Raw genomic sequence first — 17119 nt, 5'->3', positions numbered from 1 at the left:
GTAAGCCAGAAAGGCCTGGCAAGACATATTCAGGGTACTAAACGAGAAGAACATGCAGACAAGAATACTTTATCTGTCAAGGCTGTCATTTAGAATGGATGGAGAGATGTAGAGCTTCCAAGACTGGCAGAAACTGAAAGAATATGTGGCCACTAAGCCGGCCCTGCAAGAAATATTAAGGGAGGTTCTATAAAAGGAGAAAGACTCCAAGAGTGATATACAACAGAAATTTACAGGGACAATCAATAAAAACAAGGTCTTCTTCACAGGCAACATGATGACAATAAATTCATATCTTTCAATAATCACTCTCAACATGAACGGCCTAAATGCTCCCATAAAATGGCACAGGGTGGCAGATTGGATAAAAAGACAGGACCCATCCATATGCTGTCTACAAGACACTCATTTTGGACCTAAAGATACATCCAGACTGAAAGTGAAGGGATGGAGATCCATCTTCCATGCCATTGGACCTCAAAAGAAAGCTGGACCAAATGGAACTCAGATATATACAGAACATTCCACCCTAAAACAACAGAATACTCATTCTTCTCGAGCGCACATGGAACTTTCTCCAGAATAGACCACATACTGGGTCACAAATCACGTCTCAAATGAAACCAAAGATTGAGATTATTCCCTGCATATTCTCAGACCATATGCTTTAAAACAGGAACTCAATCACAAGAAAAAAATGGGTAGAAATTCAAATACTTGGAAGCTAAATACCACTCTGTTCAAAAATGTTTGGGTCAACCAGGAAATCAAAGAAGAACTTAAACAATCCATGGAAACCAATGAGAATGAAAACACATCGGTCCAAAACCTATGGGATACTGCAAAGGTGGTCCTAAGGGGGAAATACATAGCCATCCAAGCCTCACTCAAAAAAATAGAAAAATCCTGAATTCACCAACTAACTCTACACCTTAAAGAACTAGAGAAAAAGCAGCAAGCTATGCCTAAGCCATGCATTAGAAGAGATATAATTAAGATTAGAGCAGAGATCAATGAATTAGAAACCAGAAACACAGTAGATCAGATCAACGAAAGTAGAAGCTCGTTCTCTGAAAGAATTAATCAGATCGATAAACCACTGGCCAGACTTATCCAAAAGAAAAGAGAAAGGACCCAAATTAATAAAATTATGAGTGAAAGGGAAGAGATCACGACTAACACCAAGGAAATAGAAACAATTATTAGAAATTATTATCAACAACTACATGCCAATGAACTGAGCAATCTGGATGAAATGGAGGCCTTCCTGGAAACCTATAAACTCCCAAGAGTGAAACAAGAAGAAATTGACAACCTGAATAGGCCAATAACCAGTAATGAGATTGAAGTAGTGATCAAAAACCTCTCCCCAAAAAAAGAGTCCAGGGCCTGATGGATTCCCTGGGGAATTCTCCCAAACATTCAAAGAAGAAATAATACCTATTCTGCTGAAGCTGTTTCAAAAAATAGAAACAGAAGGAAAGCTTCCAGATTCATTCTATGAGGTCAGCAATACCTTAATCCCCAAACCAGGCAAAGACCTCATCAAAAAGGAGAATTTCAGACTGATATCCCTGATGAATATGGATTCCAAAATCCCCAACAAAATCCTAGCTAATAATATCCAACAATACATTAAAAGGTTCATCCACAACGACCAAGTGGGGTTCATCCCCAGGATGCATATATGGTTCAACATTTGCAAATCAATCATTGTGATAGAACACATTAATAAGAGGAGGGAAAAGAACCATACAGTCCTCTCAATGGATGCAGAAAAAGCATTTGAAAAAAATACAGCATCCTTTCCTGATTAAAACTCTTCAGAGTATAGGGATAGAGGGCACATTCCTCAAGTTCAGAAAATCCATCCATGAAAAACCCACAGTGAATATCATCTCAATGGGGAAAAGCTGAGAGCCTTTCCCTTAAGATCAGGAACATGTCAAGGATGCCCACTCTCGCCACTACTGTTCAACATAGTACTAGAAGTCCTGGCAACAGCAATCAGACAACAAAAAGAAATAAAAGGTATTCAAACTGGCGAAGAAGAAGTCAAACTCTCTCTTTTCCCAGATGACATGATACTTTATGTGGAAAACCCAAAAGACTCCACCCCCAAATTACTAGAACTCATACAGCAATTCAGTAATGTGGCAGGATACAAAATCAATGCACAGAAATCAGTTGCTTTCTTATACACTAACAACGCAACTGTAGAAAGAGAAATTAGAGAAACGATTCCATTTACAATAGCACCAAAAACCGTAAGATACCTCGGAATAAACCTAACCAAAAAGGTAAAGGATTTATACTCTAGGAACTACAGGATACTCATGAATGAAATTGAAGAAGACACAAAAAGATGGAAAAACATTCCATGCTCATGGATTGGAAGAATAAACATTGTTAAAATGTCTATGCTACCCAGAGCAATCTATACCTTCAATGCCATCCTGATCAAAATTCCAATGACATTCTTCAAGGAACAAACAATCTTAAACTTTGTATGGAATCAGAAAAGACCCCGAATCGCCAAGGAAATGTTGAAAAAGAAAAACAAAGCTGGGGGCATCACGTCCCGATTTCAAGCTATATTACATAGCAGTGATCACCAAGACAGCATGGTACTGGCACAGAAACAGACAAAAAAACAATGAAACAGAATAGAGAGCGCAGAAATGGACCCTCAACTCTATGGTCAAATAATCTTTGACAAAGCAGGAAAAAATATGCAATGGAAAAAAGACAGTCTCTTCAATAAATGGTCCTGGGAAAACTGGACAGCCACATGCAGAAGAATGAAACTCGACCATTCTCTAACACCATACACAACGATAAAGTCAAAATGGATGAAAGGCCTCAATGTGAGATAGGAATCCATCAAAATCCTAGAGGAGAACACAGGCAGTAACCTCTTTGATATCGGCCACAGCAACTTCTTTCAAGATACATCTCCAAAGGCTAGTGAAACAAAAGCAAAAATGAACTTTCGGGACTTCATCAAGATAAAAAGCTTCTGCACAGCAAAGGAAACAGTCAACAAAACAAAGAGGCAACCCACAGAATGGGAGAGGATATTTGCAAATGACACTACAGATAAAGGGCTGGTATCCAAGACCTATAAAGACCTTCTCAAACTCAACACCCAAAAGACAAATAATCAAGTCAAAAAGTGGGCAGAAGATATGAAAAGACACTTCTCTGAAGAAGACATACAAATGGCTACAGACACATGAAAAAATGTTCATCATCATTAGCCATCAGGGAAATTCAAATCAAAACCACATTGAGATACCAGTTAGAATGGCAAAAATGGACAGGGAAAGAAACAACAAATGTTGGAGAGGTTGTGGAGAAAGGGGGACCCTCTTACACTGTTGGTGGGAATGCAAGTTGGTACAGCCACTTTGGAAAACAGTGTGGAGGTTCCTCAAAAAGTTAAAAATAGAGCTACCCTATGACCTAGCAATTGCACTACTGGGTATTTACCCCAAAGACACAGATGTAGTGAAAAGAAGGGCCATATGCACCCCAATGTTCATAGCAGCAATGTCCGCAATAGCCAAACTGTGGAAAGAGCCGAGATGCCCTTCAACAGATGAATGGATAAAGATGTGGTCCATATATACAATGGAATATTACTCAGCCATCAGAAAGGGTGAATACCCAACTTTTACATCAACATGGATGGGACTGGAGGAGGTTATGCTAAGTGAAATAAGTCAAGCAGAGAAAGTCAATTATCATATGGTTTCACTTATTTGTGGAACATAAGGAATAGCAGGGAGGACATTAGGAGAAGGAAGGGAAAAATGAAGGGGGGGAAATTGGAGGGAGAGATGAACCATGAGAGACTATGGACTCTGAGAAACAATCTGAGGGTTTTAGAGGGGATGGGGTGGGGGGATGGGTTAGTCTGGTGGTAGGTATTAAAGAGGGCACATACTGAATGGAGAACTGGGTGTTATATGAAAAAAATGAATCGTGGATCACTACATCAAAAACTAATGATGTATTGTATGGTGACTAACATAACATAACAAAATAAAATAAAATAAAGTAAACAGGCAGTATAATTAACAGACTTATGCATCAGTTAGACTTGCTCGCTTGGGCAAAATGGTTTGGCTTACAAAACATGGTCAAATATAGAACCTGGTTAGGAGATAAAAGAAAAGGGTCACAATAGACAGGAAAGATAATAATTCCATATTACGCATGTTGAATTGCATACAAGCATGTCAAATTCAGAGAGGTCTGTAATAGAGGGTCCGATTAGGAATCTTTGCATAAAGATGGTGGATAAAACAGCCTAGAGAGTGTGTGTATGTGCAGTTAGGAAAAGAGAAAATCACAGCAAGAACTTGGAAAAAAACACTTCTAAGGGGTAGAACAAGTAATATAACTCCCCCCAAAAAAGGTGCAAATAATGAGAATCATAGACCATGAGTCCTTCCAAGTACAGTTCCCATTAGTGCAATTCCTGGCACAGTCTTGGCAGTTGGTAATTATGATGAATAATTAGAAAGCAAAAAACTAGGAAGGAACTGTAGTAAAAGGTCTGGTGATGAATACAGAATCAACTTCTAAATGGAATAAATAACATTGATACAATTTTGAAATAGATTAAATAACTGACAACTATGGCTACAAAAAAAGGAAAATGTAATCAATTAAGGCAATGTATAGAGAATAGGCTATCAGAAATTAGAGGATGGGGGAGGAGATCTGGTATAAAGAATATGTGTGTTATTTCTCATCTTTCATAGCAAACCACTAATGGCTATACTGCAAATCCCTGGATATATGCTCACTTTGTGCTGTACAGGCCTCTACAGCTTCCCGCTGTGCCTTGCTCCTATGACCACTACTGCAATAGTGGGATGGATAGAGAGCTGCTGAAATAGATACCAAATGAGTATAAAGTTTTACCTGAATACATGAAATATGAAGTTAAAAAACAGCATTGATTCCAAACTCTTAGAACAGTTTATAGTTTTCATAACAATAACAGTATCTTTTATGCTCTATATCACTTGTGATAAATACTTTTCTGAGTAAAGTCAACAGCTCCTCCAATTTTACTTTAATCTCTTTTCTTTCACTAAATTCAAGTAAAATTAAATTAATACTTGGTATTTAAAATACCATGTATACTGTGATCCCATTTTCCTAAAATTATATCTAGCTATATTTTGCTCAAAATAGACACATTGAGAGATGTCTGGAAAGATGTTCAAATGTTGAGAATAGTTATTTCAGGAAAGTAGAATTTGGAGTGATTTTCTGCCTTCTTCTTACTTTCCTGTGTGGTTTAAACTTGTATAATAATCATATGTGATACAGATTATAAATCATATGTGATATATAGCATAAAAGATTCGTAATAAAAGTTATTGAAATTTTTGTCTTAGGGCCTTAGTACAAATAGAATGATCCTAATAACTAAATCTAACCAATTTACCCCACCACCATTAACAAAAGCAAAGCATTACGTGATTAAAAATACATGAAAGGAATTAAAACTAAAGTGGGAAATCTTCAAGATCCTGTACTTTGTGTGTCATACCAATCTTAAATAGTGATAGATATTTTATGCTTATACTGGTTTGAGGCCATCTATCTGTGACAGTCATTTATGGCAGACATCTTTGGTTGAGACAAAACAGCATAAAGTATTTAACAGCAAAACTCACTGCAATATAGAAGTATTGGTAATGAACACAGAATTCTTTTATCTGTGAAATAACATGTCCTATCTTATTGCTCACATTCAGAGGAGGTAGTTAATATTTTCTCCCTTAAAAATAAAAAAGTATTTTTAAAATGCCTGTACTTCCAAATCCACGTAATAATTAAACAGCGTAGAACTTAACCTTTAAAATTGATTCTAACGGATTCTTTTTACTTTTGTTTTGGTTATCAAAACAACAACAAAAAGGCATTATTAAATTGCCTTCCATAGCTGTCACCAAAATCATGTCTTTAGCAAACATACACCACAGACCTCTCTGCACCCAATATTCATTTCTTTAATGCTTAAAAGCAGTAAATGTTTGAAAAATTATCCATCTTCTTTTCAGTCTGATTTTATTTTGAAAGAAAAAATTAGATAGCAATTATCTGTTGACTTTACAAGCAGCTCATATCACCTTGGGTTTTTTGGGTTTTTTTTTTTATTTTATTAAGTTCAAACATCCTGCTTTCTGGATTTAAGTTCACTAAATGGTCTGTGGCTACATGTCACACACTTTTCAACTATGCCTTCTTGGTATGACTATTACAGAGTTGCTAATGAGAGAAGTTAGCTTTACCTCATTTCTATAACCCTTGTAAAAAAAAAAACTGCAATTGAATCCTTTAAAAGCAGGAAGCATCTTAATAAACTTTTCTTTATTGAAATATATTCATAATGGGGATAAAACAAGGAAGACCTTCCAAACAATAAAAACAAATTTTTATGGGAAAAGGGGTTAGTGCAAGGTGTGAAGACATTTAACTGAGTTACCAGACATTCTAATAAGAAGGAAAATATCCCTATTAGGTGTTTAATATTTGTTTTACCTCATACTCAGAAATTGGGCACATCAGTCACTCATAGGATAGGATATCCTAAGTGGGAAGAAATAATTGAACACATTCTGCCAAAGATACCCTGAAGCATTCTGGCATCTGTTTGTTATCAATTACACTAACTTTAGTAAAATGCAATTGAGTAAGTCATGAGGATTCTCTCAAACTTGGAGGAAAGATTAGAATACTTATATTCTACATTCTGTCTTCCATTCTCTCACTGATGACCTTATGATCTTAAATGATATACCTGTCATCACTTAGGGCTTATTTCTCCACCTGCAAAATGAGGAATTTAGCCTAGATCTGCAGTTTTGAAACACTAGTGCCTCAGAGAATCTAAAGAAATGAAAACTACTGGGACTTTCCTCCCTGACATGTACACATACATAAACCCAAGAAACTAGCAACGTCCTATAGGTTCAATAGTGTGGTCACCCGTCCCCTTATCCAACCTTAACTCTTCAACTTCGTCTCCATATTCACTCAACCCCCAGCTACGCTCATCCCCTTGCTCTTTCTCAAATATGATAAGCAAGCTCTCACCTTAGGGTAATTTCATTGGCTGTTCTCTCTGTTCTTTTTTTAACTTCAAAGATTTTTGCTCAAATGTCACCTTCCAAATTAGGCCTACTCTGATCACCTTATTTAAAATTGTAACCTGCATCCCCTTCCAGGATGGGTCCTTCGCCCTTGCTTTAATTTCTCCCCCAGAGCACTTAGAATCTAGATGTGCATGAGAAAGTTAATATAGCAGGCCTGACTGCTATCCTTTCAGGGGCCTAAGGTGGGCCCTCAGCTGGCATACAGGAACTTGGATTTCAGAAGGGTTCTCACAATTTCAGAACTGATAAGAGTAGCTCACTACATCTAAACTGTTTATGTAAACAATGTGGTTTATGCTGAATGCCTGTTTTCCTTAGAGTAGTATACAGATTTGGTATATGCCAGGCAAAGAGTGTCTATGTGACCAGCCCCCAGAAAAAACCCTGAGGACCTAGGATCCAATAAACTGCACTGCACAAACATTTCAGTTATGTTGTCACAATTTGTTGCCAGAAGACTTAAGTGCATCTACGTGACTCAACTAGGAATGGACTCTGAAAGTATGTGCCTAATCTCCTCCTGATTTGCCCTTTGTGCCTTTTTTCTTAGTTGATCTTGTTCTACACCCTTTCACTGTAGTCCATATTAGCTGTGAATATAACTATATGCTGAGTTCTCTTAGTCCTCCTAGCAAATCATTTAATCCAGGAGAAGTCTGGGGGACCCTTGACACTCTAGCACACTACAAAATTTATTTACGAATTTTGTTTACTTCCTGTCTCCACCTCTTAAAATGTAAGCTGTGTGAGGGCTTTTGTTTTGTTCACTGATATATCCCAAAAGCCTAAGGAACTCCCTAACATAATATTCATTGAATAAATAAATAAATAATTTTCCAATTAATTTAAGGAAGTTCATGGAGCTTCCATTGATGCTGGTAATAACTTTTTGCCAAGATGGTGTCTAATATGCTTAACAATTTGAATATTCAAAATTCTAAGAAGACCTGTCTATAACTGATTTCTTTTCAACTCCCTGAAAATAGGAAAAGAGGTACAAGGAAGTATACATGTTTCAGCTGGGCAAACTTGACAAACATCATTCTCAGAATTAAGTGTGATAGCACACTGTAAATTTTGTAAAAACCCTGACTATACACAAGCCCTTGATGGAAATATAAGATTTTCATTTTTCTTCGATATCAAGTCTTCAAAATTAGACTCTAGAGATCCTCCTAAAGCCAAACTTTTGAAGCTCAGTAATCTTCTGAGCCAAGTTAAACTAAGGGAGTCTCACAGTCTCCTTTAAAATGAAAAACAGGGAAAGTTAAAGAAATTTTGAAGAGGAAATTGGAAGAAGCCAACCCTGAGAACAGAGCCAAGTATTCATTGAATATGTGCAGAACAGACCAGGGAGGGGGGAAGGGGAGAAGAGTAGAGAGTTATTATTGTTAACTGAATCCTTCAGGAATCAAAGAACAGCATGCAAAGCATTCTAATGTAAGCAATACTACAATAGAGATAACCATTGGCTTGGGTACAGAGCCACATTTAAAAATATTTAATTTTTTCCTTGTAGCAAAAAATATTTAGCAATATATTTATTTTAGTAAGAAAGTTGCCCACTCACAGACTCACAAAACTAAATTTTGTGCTGGGTCCACAAAGGGAACATATGAGTAGGTTCAGTTATGGGGGGCATGGTAGGAGTTCAATAAATGTTAGTGAAATGAATAAATATGTGCAAGACACTGGGCTACTCACTGAATATAGCCTCAGTGCACATAGGTCTTACCTTCTATAGTAAATGTATGCATATTACAGGATTTGGGAGTCTTGGTCTCTTTTGGCAGTATTTTGCTCAATGATTTGAAAGAAAAATTCAGACTGGAAAAAAATTTCTGCTATTTTTAATTAATCAAATCTTAAAATAATTCTTTTAGATACAAAAACAGATGCTAAGTCTTTGATTTTTATAGTTTTAATCATTAACATACTTAGCAACAGATTCTTCTCTAAGTATTCCTCACTTCTTCCCTCCCTCTCTCTGTCTGTCTGTCTCTCTCTCTCTCTCTCTCACACACACACACACACACACACACACACACACACACACACACATACATACATACACACACACCTATCTTTTGATTCTGTTAGACTTGTAGAAGCCTTGAATCCTTTTATATTTATAGGAAAGTTCTCTGTGGCCCAACACTAATGACACTTCAAAATATGCTAGTATAAGATTGTTAAAAATTGTGAAAGCTCAAATGTAGCCAATTTCAGAGAGAGAACATGAACACCAATCATTAAATCACCGATCCTCTGTGTTTATAGTTGCAAAGTGCCATTATTCCAGAACTAATTCTTATGCTTGTCTCAAAGCCTCCAAGAAAAGACAGATTAAAAAAGATATTAAGGATGCAGAAAGAAACATTCTACATGCTTTACACATTGAAATCTATGCATCTCTAGAAGGAGCCCTTGGAATTATCATATTAGCAGTTCTTTGCCAGAAGCATTTACTTGATTCCTTTCTTCATTCCTATAGATGACTTAAACAGCCCAGCTCCCCAGTCAGCACTCCACTTGAGTAAATGCTATTCTAAAGCAGATAGCATGAGTCGAGAGCAAAAGCAGACCAATGGCACCCAGAGGAAGAGAAATCCACACCAGATCCCAAAACACACTATAATCGTTTTACTCTAACATATAAATGTCTTACCACATTCACCAGACTGGCTTTCCAGCTTACTGACTTTGCTCTAAGCTTTCTTCCTAGAGGATCCCAAATATTCTCATGACATTAAATATCATCTCTAAGCTGACAACTCCAAATTTTTTATCTCCAATGCAAACATCTCTGAAATTCAAAATCATATATTCACCTTGATTTCTATTCTTGGATGTCTCCTCACAGGCATCTCAAACTCAATATATGTAAAATGGAACTATTGGTTTGCTTCTTTCCCCCCACCACATGCTTCAGGTCCTCTTCTCTTCAAGTCCCTCCACCTAGTAAGCAGCACCACCATCTACTCAGTTGCTTAGACTAAATATGTGTGTTATATTTGATCATTCCTTCTGCTTCAGCTCACCCACTCCATATCAAATCCATCAGCCAGGCCTATCTCTGTGTGCTACACAGATCACAAACCTGTCCAACTCCTCCTACCTTGATGAGGTCCTAGTCTATGATGCTGTCATTTTTCACTTGGGTTCCAGCATGGGGAGAAAATTCTATGTTTACAGTTGAACAAAAGTGGACCTTTTATAAAATTATAACACCACAATTTTAAAATAGACATTTGAGAAAGAAGCCTCATACATGTGTTCAATGGAACACAAATTATTTTCCTCTTTTTTGATAATTATTAAGACATTTTAAGATTTATTTAATATTTAGAGCTCTTTATTATGTATATGTACATTTTCACCATACCATAAATGTACTATAATGTTAAATATCAGAACTCTGATCAGCAACATTCCAGATAAGCCTGCTCTTTATAGTAATCATTCTTTCTAATTGATTTAGCCATTGATCCTGCCCCATAGATATATTTAATTCAAAATGGCAAATGGTAGTAATTGTTTAAATACTTAAAGTACATTTGGTTGCTACATGGTCATGGCAGAGAAGTTATACTTTTATACTTGTAAATTGTCTTCTATCTAATATTTGGACCTTAATCATTACTGCAAAAAAAAAAATACTCAAGCTCTATTTTTGTCCAATTGTTTTATATTCACAGCATGATTTTGCATGTAGGATACATTCCACATATTGGACCACTCTTACAAAATAACAAGTAGATGATTATAAATATTAAAATGGGAAGAGATTGAAATATAAAAAGTCAAATCAACAAATATTTCTTGAGTGCCTACTGTATACAAATGTAAGCTACTTATAATCCTCAGGGTCAAGTAGGCATGAAATAAGGAATTAGGGGCACCTGGGTGGCTCAGATGGTTAAGCGTCTGCCTTCGGCTCAGGTCGTGATCCCGGGGTCATGGGATCGAGCCTCACATCGGGCTCCTGGCTCAGCGGGGAGCCTGCTTCTCCCTCTGCCTCTCTCCCTGCTCATGCTTTTCTCTCTCTCTGTATCTCTGTGTCTCAAATGAATAAATAAAATCTTTAAAAAAAAAATAAGGAATTAGTTACCTGTAAATTAAAAACATTCAAAATTACAATGCTTTAAGTGAGACAAAAGTTTACTTTGCTCTCACATAAAAGCCTGAAGATAAAGTGGTCCAGGGCTGATGTGCTAGTACCCAGGAACCCACATTCCTTGTAGCTTCTCACTCCACTGCCTTCTCCTCATAGTCTGGTATGGCTGCTAGAGTTTCAACCATGATATCCACATTCCAAGCAGCAGGATAAAGACAAAGGTATATACAGGCTAACTTTTAGGAAAGTTTGCAGAAGCTGCCCAATAAAAGTTTCATTTACATCTCATTAACCTTAATCACATCTCAAAGCCTATTTATAGTTGTAAGGGGAGGTGGGGAATAAAGTGCTTATTGATGTTGGTCATAAATACAAAAGGATTCTGTTACTGGAAGATAAAATTCATATTGGGGGGCAATCATTGCACTGCCACTTGCTTTCCTTTTTCCTTCTCAAAATTCACATTTCTGAATATTCAATAACTAGTTTTCCCCACCATGCAATAGAAGAGACCATGGAGCAGCCGTTAAATGCATGGGCTCTGTAGTTAAACAGCTGAGATTTGAATCCAGTTTCCAATGTGTCCACATCTATGAAATTGAGAGAATAGTAGTATTTACTCCTTGGAGCTATTATGAGGATCAATTGGTTCAAACATATAAAGCTCTTGGCACAGTGCATGTCACACTGAATGATAAGCTCAACAAATATTACTATCATTATACATCAACTCAGTCAAGAAGAAATGGGAGTAACCTAACTGCAGGTGAAATATATTCCTACTCAGTGTCATGGAAGGCAGGCTGAAGAAAAGAGGCCTCCCAAATCTGTAGATTTCACAGAAGTCCTGCCGCCACCCTAATCCCATTCATAAAATAAAGAGAAATTGACTTGTATAAGTTCTATTTTATCCAAAAACTGCTCCTCATTCATTATCACATTAGCAAACTCTTTAAATACACAGATCACTTTCAAAACCTTCCTCATACGATGCCTCAGATACTTTTCACCCTGCCAGAGAGAAACAGAATACAGATAAATAGAAAAAGCAATTAAGACAAGTGTATTTGTGAAAGTCTTTCAGCACCAGAGTTAAGATCAGAATGCAGTATCCTTCTCCACTAATTCTGTTGACAAAATGGTAGAATGCATCCATGCTAAAACCTCTTCACCTGAAAAAACTGTGATAATACCTTGAAGCACAAATCAGGCAATAAAAATGTGAGGGGAGAATTTATCTGGCTTATTTTTTCCAACATATATTCAAAATTACTTTTAACCTTTCACTGACAAAAATTGTTTTTTTATTTTTTAAATAAATCAGGTGTGGAAAAGTTACCAGATTACTATGTTGGAGTAATGTTGCTGGGATATCAGCTTTTCTCCATATTTATCAGGTTTCTAATGTTCTAGGCTCCTGTTGGCAAACTGTTTTTCTTCTTTTATCTTTCTTCTGGCACAGAATGATTATCTTACTTCAACTGCCACAGTCCAAGCTTGTGAAATACAGGATGAGGAAAAATGAATAAACTGCTGTGCTTCCATTTCCCAACATCACTTGTGTGTGGTGGGAAGTCCCAGCCATATGCCACCAGGAAATATCACAAAGACCAGTTCATTTAAGACTTAGTTGGAAGCATGTTAATTTTATTTTACTTCTCAAAGACTGTCTAGTTATGGTATCGTAATAACCAACATAGGATTCTCGTCCAACTGGAGAAAAAAAAAAAGTAGAACATAATGGGCTAATTCAAAATTAAAACAGCATGACCCAGAAGACAGTTCTATCACTCAATTACTCAAATGATATGACCATATGAACAACTTTCCTTTCTTGGTATCAGAGGAAGATGAATATATGTATCTGGTAACATCCTTGATATCAGATATGGCATCTTTTCTGGCCAAACATAACTTCACCAAAGCCAACTTCTTTCACATGCTATAGAATAGGAAGGATAATATTTTTCAAGAAGTTGAGAACTTCAAGAATTTATCACTAAAAATGAGTTTCATGCAGTGAAGAGGATCCCTAGGGAAAGTTTCAAGCATGGTTTCTTTCCGGCGAATTTCATCTTTATTCCTGAATCTGAGGCAAAAGCAACTGGGATTCCACAAACATGACTATGCCATCACTGAATGAATAAGGTGCCAAGATACAGAGCAATTCAGAAAAAATGAAAAACCTAGTTACTTATAAAAATCTGTGTGATTCAATCTAGGGAAAAAGAAAGATGAAAAGAGCATATTAGTTTAATGAGATATAGATAAAATACTTAAAATTGGCCCAAAGTATTCTGGTTGGATTGTCTTGAATAATAAAGGATTAAATTTCCCAGAAAATCTTTGTCCCAAAGTAAAATGATTTTGTAGTTCGTACTTTTGATACTCTCTAAACTAAAACCAAAGGGGCATTATAATTCTACCTTTTTTTCCCCCGAGGATAAAATAGTGTTGAAAAATAAAAACTGAGCCTTAATGGAGCTGAGTTTGGAAATTTAAATGGCAAACCCAAGAACTCACTGAATGAAGGCAAACTGAGAAATCATGTTCTTTATAACAGAGCTCCAATGCTTGAGAAGAAAAGCACAAAATTATTTTCTGTGAACTATAGGGATATATTTATCTAAGATGTCCTATTTATACAGAGAAACTGTTGATCCACATTTTTAACAAGCATCCAAGGTGTCTCTAATGTAGATGGTCCATGGAAACAGAACCCATTTTTGAGAAATGCTGACCTAAAAAACTTTCCTGTCCTGTTGATGCAGAATAAATTCAGATAGAACCATTTTAAGCTTCCCTGAAAACTACTCAAGTTCAGTTTATCTTCTTAACCTGGGTCTATTTCTTTTTCTTCACAAATTTTTTAAAAAGTATATATTTCACCTCATTTCATGTTCCATGAGCTGGAGCAGATTGCCCACTCTCAATGAGAAGTTTCTAATAGTCTTAACTCTGGAACGCTATTTCAATAGCTTCCAAACACTCAATAAGAATTACACTCACACCCCCAGAAGTTTTTTCCTAACTTTATTTAGCTCTAAGCTATAGCACAAGAAAAATTCTGCATCCTTGATTCTTTATGTGAGATCCCTACATATTGGCTTCCCTGAAGGAACTGTATGATACACAGAGTTGATATATAAATCAACAGAAATGTGGAGGGGAAGGAAGAGGGTTAGGTGTAAAAGGCAGAAATCAGGAAGAAGAGCCTAAATATACTTAAGTTTACCAAAGTGGTACTGCAGTGAAAAGTATAATAACTGCTTTCAATAGACACGGTTCCTATTCTGTTCATTTCCTTTGTTCTTCAAGTACTAGTGAAATTAAAGAAAGGAAATAACTAATCATGCACATCGGTTCTTCCTTCTCTCTGTAAGTTCCAACAGTCATGAGCCACTGATGACCAAATAGAACTAAGATTTCAAAGGCTTATGCTGCTGAAAACCTCCCAGTTGACTCAGATAATAAGCTGGGATCAAAAGTAACAATGGCTCAACACAGCTTTTTTCTCCAACAAATTCTCTTGTTGCATTGTTAGATTTACAGTTACATTGGGATGTTAAGATTTCTTGCTGTATTTTTATGGAATTGCAGTTTGATATGCATGCTATTTATCACTGACAGCTTATATATTCTGTGGGCTGGTTTTATGCTGGATGGGTTTTGAATGCTCTGCAGAGGACTATACTTTTTTTCTTCCCCATTTTCAGATACTGTAGATGGGTCAGATAATAATAGCAATAACTCAAAAATGTGAAGATTAAAAAATTGAGGTGCTCGCTTCGGCAGCACATATACTAAAAAATTGAGTAAGGATGACTCTAAAAGGGTGTGGAAATTTTATACCCATGGTATTTTGTTTGGTGACAGAGTAGGATGATGGAGTTAGAGAACACTGAAGCAAAAATATGAGAACATCACCTCCAATTCTAGCTACACCAGTGCCCTTTAAGACCTTTTGCTTCTTTGGGCCTCAGTTGTTTCATGTGGAAAATGAGAGATCAAACTAGATTATAAATGGTACTACTTAGTTTCTTCCCTCACATCAATTCCAATCAATTGATAATGACTGGCTGAAGCACTGTGTTAAGAATGATTCTGAGGCTTATTTTAGACAAAAGTAAAGAGTATCATGGATGATTTGCTAAGTCTTCCATAAGCACAAATAGAAGAGTAGCTATGTGCATGCAATATATTTTCCTTATTTGACCTAAGAAATCACTAGGGTTTCTTTTAGTTATAAAGAATTTCATATGATAAAAATATAATAAGATCTTTTACATAAAATGGTTGGTAGTATAGATTGTCTATCAAGTAACTCTTACATTTAAAGTTAATTACCTACATGATACCATTCCCTCAATAATGCTTAGATATATAGACTTTAAATTTATTAATTCATTTTCTTATCTTTAGGAGTAATAGCAATTCTTCTCTTTTTAATATAAATGCCAATTAAGCACAGGAAAAGAAATGCACCAAATAAGAGATAAAAAAATACATAGCTAATGGCAATCACTGATCAGGAATAATAAATGAAACTCAGAACCTGGTAATAGTCATGCAAATAACAGAAAAGTCTAAACAATTTTCTTCCAATAAGTGTCTTTTTTTTTTTCCAGTAAGTGTCTTATGAGGCAACTGTGTACAGGCAAACTACAGTAACTTGCCTACAATAACTAACATCATCCTACTCTGAAGATGACTAAAGGGAAAGACACTTCAGCCAATCTTTCTGTGGTCACCAAAAAGCACAAAAATGAAAGTCTCTTTAATTTCAGCAATTCTTTGATTACCCCTGGAAACATTTACTTATAGGTAACAAGCAACCTGTGCCTCAACTAATAATTAGAGCACTAGATTAAGAGTCAGATGACTTGAAGGTTAGTCCTATCTCTGCCACTACCTACCACTGTGGTTTAGTTAATCCATTATCCACCTAGAACTCTGTTGCTTCATTATAAAAACTTAGGGAGGTTGAGTTCTATTTCTCTTCTAGCTCACACAAAAATAAAAGAAAATCATGTAAAGTGAAAAACTGTCAGTTGTGTTGCATAAATCCTTGGAATACCTCTAGACCAGTTATTGGTTTTCACCTGTGAGTAGCCATGGTTAGCTCCATGTAATTACTCATTCTTCAGATTAAATTCTAGCCCTGGGCAAAGAAAGCAAAATTTTGCCCTTAGTAAGACTACACTTTTTATTGTCTTATTTTTTGTCCCACGTAGATATAAATCCTAGCCTGACTGTGTATTAGTAAAGCATGTGTAATCACAGCAACTTTGTAAATGGGAAAGTTTGGGCAAAGATAGTGACTTATCCAAAAATCACACAGCAATTCAGTAAGGAAGTATCCCAATTCCCAGATCTTGATGCAACTGAATAAAGGCAAGATTCTTACAAGGCACAATTAGGATATAAATTATATGTACTAAGTGTTATAGGCAAACTCAATCAAAGGATACATTGTTTAGTTTTTAGAGTAACAACATTAACAGAAATGTTAATGCTTACTCAACTCCAGTATTCCATAAAATATCTGAGTTCCATGTCAAATGAGTTATACCTACAATACTTTTTTACTACTCAGAATGAAAAAAACATAAAAAGAGAATAAAATATTTTTTGCTAACCAATGACTACATTCCTAATTTACAAAGCCCCTGAAAAAAATACTCTTACATTGAAATAGCTGTTATTAAAAGTGAGCTCCTTTAGAATGAAAAAAAGATGAGATGTGAAAAATCTCTAAGCAATTACTATTGTTCTAGCCATCACTTTGTGATGAAGATGCTCTGTTTTGAATGATTTAGAA

The 17119-nt window shown here is 36.0% G+C and overlaps 1 protein-coding gene across 3 annotated transcripts in view; it reads right to left on the bottom strand.

The window, feature by feature from the left end:
- Positions 1-17119, bottom strand: part of CTNNA3 (catenin alpha 3) — a 2007818-nt gene that overhangs the window by 1560683 nt on the left and 430016 nt on the right. The window lies entirely within an intron of this gene.

The sequence above is a fragment of the Callorhinus ursinus genome, unplaced genomic scaffold (genome assembly GCF_003265705.2).
Source record: "Callorhinus ursinus isolate GAN/ISIS: 27379988/994484 unplaced genomic scaffold, GSC_fseal_2.0 scaffold31, whole genome shotgun sequence".
NCBI classification, from domain to species: Eukaryota; Metazoa; Chordata; class Mammalia; order Carnivora; family Otariidae; genus Callorhinus; species Callorhinus ursinus.
Note: the sequence above shows the minus strand (reverse complement) of the source record. Positions and strands in the feature narration are given on the sequence as shown.